Genomic DNA, 4282 nt, shown 5'->3' with positions numbered 1-4282 from the left:
TTTAACATTAACGTTCCAACGCACACACCATGTACTCATCATTTTTGTAATAACATAGTTAAAAAACAATATTTATAACTCAATGTATGCCAACACCACCATTCCAAATTAAGCACTTAACAAGGCAAATCTTGGCGAAAAGATAATTTGGTTCCTATAAGATGCTTTTTACCAATACCTACAGAAAGATTTGGAGGGGACTTTTCAAGAGAAATGATCCACCTAGATACGAATATGTAATTCAAAGCACGAATTTTGAAAACATGAGCATAACTGAATGAGTGAACATGGGAGGGGAACAAGCCAACACACAATTGTTTTAATAATGCAATATCTTTAGTTTTAAACCATGTATTTCTTTTTATATAAGATAAGACAATGCATATGCTATATAAGATCACATATCTCAAGCCATTTAGAAGCAATTCAAAAGTTTAAAGTCCCTTTTTTAGCTTTAGGGAAAATATTGGGTTCATTCTAAAGGGAACTAATTCAAAGATGAATGATTTTTGAGAAATTAAGTTATAGGTCTCGATACCTCATGGAGAGAAATTAATACCTTTCATTCAAGATGCACTATGGACATTTCCATTTCCTGGGTATCGATATTTGAACCTTGGGCATCAGTTTTTAAGTATGGATACTCAACACATAAGTATTGATACTTGGTGCTACAAGCATCGATACCTTCTAGCAAGATTCTTCTTGGAGGTTTCCATCTTTCAAGTATTGATTCTTCCCTCATGGAGTATCGATACTTCATTCTTAAATACCAAGAAATTTGGCTTAAAACACTACGATTTAATTTCTTTAAAAGGGGGTTAAGCATATTGTATCTATAGTGCTCCGCTCAAGACAAGAGTTGAGCGTAAAAGAAGTATAAAATCAACCTAAGCATAATAATCAAATCAATACATTGAAAGTCAATAAGCTCTGTGTGTAAAAAGTATCAATACTTTTAATATAAGTATTGATATCTTGGATTCAGAAAGCTTTAGAAAGCATTCTATTTGATAAGTATCGATACCCATGAATGCAGTATCAATACTTTAGGCTTGTTTATGATATTTTCACTCTTTTAAAAGGATTTTAAGATTTATTTGACTTCGTTATGTTGAAATAAACCTTTCAAGGGTTCTATACTTATTTGAAACAATTAGATTTTAACTTTGGATGCAATTGAAAATGAACTTATGAAAGATTTGAGGTTTGATCTATGTTTACATTTTTTATTAAAAAATGTATTTATCTAAACACTCTTCCATTTTGCTTGTTTTTCCTCATCGTATCTGCTCATAGAGTTTTTATAACTAAAACACGTAAGTTGCATTTGTTTGTTTGAGATCAATGGACATCTTGGCTCATCATCATTTAAAGAGAGATGAATTTCTATGTCGTGGTAAGTGGTCAATAAAGCATCTAATAGATGTTACCCTTTTTGTTGGAGGTTTACTCTATTGTCCATGTTGTTGCTATTTGTCTATCTAACGAAATTATTACACTATGTTATTACCTTGTAATAAGTATTCATACTTTTTGATTCGATCACGAGATGGAATATTACTTTGTTTATTTTAAAATGTATTTCTGTTTTGAATATTTAGTGCAAGGTAGTGCATATAAACTCTTATGTGTGTATAAAACCCTAACCTTTCATTCATTAAGTGAAATTGATTAAATTTAAGTGTTTGGATGAACCTTAATATCATTGTAATTGTTGGATGAGTTTCCCAACTATTTTGTTAAAAATTTCCCCTTAATATTGAGTAATATTAGTGTGAGATTGATTGTTGAAAGAATTAGAGGAAAACGGAAATGTGTTTTTGCAAATCAAAGCATGAAAGGTTAATCCTTCGAAGTTTTTGAGCTCTTATTTAGCTTTTGGAACAAAGGGAATCGAACCTCGCACAATAGAACCCTTAAAAACGTTTTTGGAGTCACAAGGATTGACCTCGAAGCATTAAAAGGTTGATCTTCGTCAATCAAAACCCAAAATTAGCTTCTTAAACTAAAAAAGATCAACCCTTAAGGATTTAGGGTCGATCTATACAGCCACGGGAAAGATAAAATAGACCTAGGCATCGACCCCTAAGCATTAAAAGGTCGATCCTTTGGCTTCATAGTGAAAAATAAAAACCCTAACTCGAGTCCTAATTCTCATTTTTTATTTCTCTCAACCTCTAATCAGTCTCTTTCATACTCTAAATGTTTTACAACCTCCAATGACCATATCTAACAAGGATTAAGTTTTCAACCTCAAATCTAATGTAAGATTAACCATTTTTATGCTTGAAATTAATGAGTTTGGTCTAATCCTTTTTTTCTACAAATTTCAACACAAAACCTTCTTTGAGTTAAGGTTTTTTTAAGGTTTTACCTTCTAAAGAAGATATTGAGGTGAGGATGTTCATAGTTGAACAATATATGCTTTAAGTTTAAAGTTCATACTCATTGGATTTAAACCAAAGAATATGGGTTACTTGACTAGTTTTGAATAAATGGGCTTAATAGAAAATTTAGAAACTTATGATAGAAATTATTATATTAGAATTTGTTGAGCTTGAGGACTGTAGAATGTGCAAGGTTTGATGATGCAAGGCATAGAAGCATGCTTTTTAATCAAGGTGAGTGGATACACCTTTTCAAAGTATTTTCATATGATAAAGCTAAGCATGATTTATTGACTTGGTTGCTTTGCATGGTTTGAATGCTACATTGACATCAAAAAATCAAAATGTTTGAGTCCAAATGATTTCAATGAAGTTTTCAAACCTATTATGTAAGTAAATATTTGTACTACATATTAGTTTTAAATAAGGGGGCCAAGCCCTTTCAAATGATTTTACTTAAAAGAATCATCGAAAGGATGTATGGAATAAAAATGGAGTATAATTAGAAAAATGCTTTGGTGCATTATGAATGTTAGAAAGCCCACCATGGTGTTAGTTCTATTGTGGATGAATAAAATCATCTATATGAAAAGGTGAAAGTAGAAAATAGAAATGCCCATCTGTAGAAAATGTGAGAGTGGATGAGTAAGTCTCCATCATTAAAGGATATAAGTGTGGATTGATAGATGCTTACCATTAAAATCATGAAATGTATGATATGATGTAGTGTAATTAATTTGACTTCATTTTAGAAATGTTATGTGGATGACAATATGTTATAAAACTATGAATTCTATGTGAACAATGTGGCCAAATGTGGGGCATTATACCACACCAGTAATGTGGCCAAATGTGGGGTGTTATACCACATGTGTAATGAGACTAGATGAGGGACGTTATACCACATGTTTAATATGGCTAGATATGGGGTGTTGTACCACACATGTATAAGACTAGATATGAGGCAAGATACCACACACACCTATATAGCCTTGAGTTGCGATAGAGGTGCCAATCTCCCACATGTAGACATTGATATGATTACTTTAGTTGTAAATCTCGACCTTATAAAATACTTGTCATGTCATACATGTGATGGATAACATGTTTGCATGCTAAGAGAGTCTCGAAAAATTTACAAAAGTTCGTATTATACCAAGGGGTACAACAAAGTTGATTTAAGCCTTGAACTAGATGAAATAGAGATTTTAAGGTGAAATTGAAAATTTTACAGTCCAAGAATAATTTAAAATGGTGATTTGGGGTTCGAGGATCAATTTGGAGTCAAATCGAAAATTTCACTATCTAGGGGTAAAATGGTAATTTTGCCACTTGAAGACAAAATGGAAAATTTTTGAAAGATTTTGATCACATTTGACTTATTGGAGTATGATTTGAGGTTGAGAAGTGAAAAATTATAATCTCGGTATTTTTCGGAGCATAGGGGTAAAATGGTAATTTTGCCACCTTAGTGGCAAATTGTAATTTTACACCACCAACACTTGTCATGCTCATAGAATTCATCCATTGACTTTTTTTTGTTGTGGATAGGTGAGAAAATATATGTGGTGAAGATAAAAAGTTTAAATTTTTAAAGTTTTAAAAATGGACCAATAATAAAATGACACTTGTCAAGCTTATAATATTTGATTATTTCCTTTAAAAATCAGCCTATAAACCTCTCACTTCTCTCCAAATATTCGGCCAAGCAAGGAAAATAGGAAAACAAAGAAAGAACAAACCTTAGGTGGAGAGTTTCAAGAGAAAAAGTGAGGAAAATCAAGGAAAACAATTGAAAAAGGTAGGATTTCTCAATTTAAACTTGAAATCTATTTTCCTTAAGCATTTCTCCTTGTTTTCCATGGTTAAATTTCATGTTTTTATGGTGAATT

This window comes from Theobroma cacao, chromosome 9 (assembly GCF_000208745.1).
Source record: "Theobroma cacao cultivar B97-61/B2 chromosome 9, Criollo_cocoa_genome_V2, whole genome shotgun sequence".
NCBI lineage: Eukaryota > Viridiplantae > Streptophyta > Magnoliopsida > Malvales > Malvaceae > Theobroma > Theobroma cacao.
Note: the sequence above shows the minus strand (reverse complement) of the source record.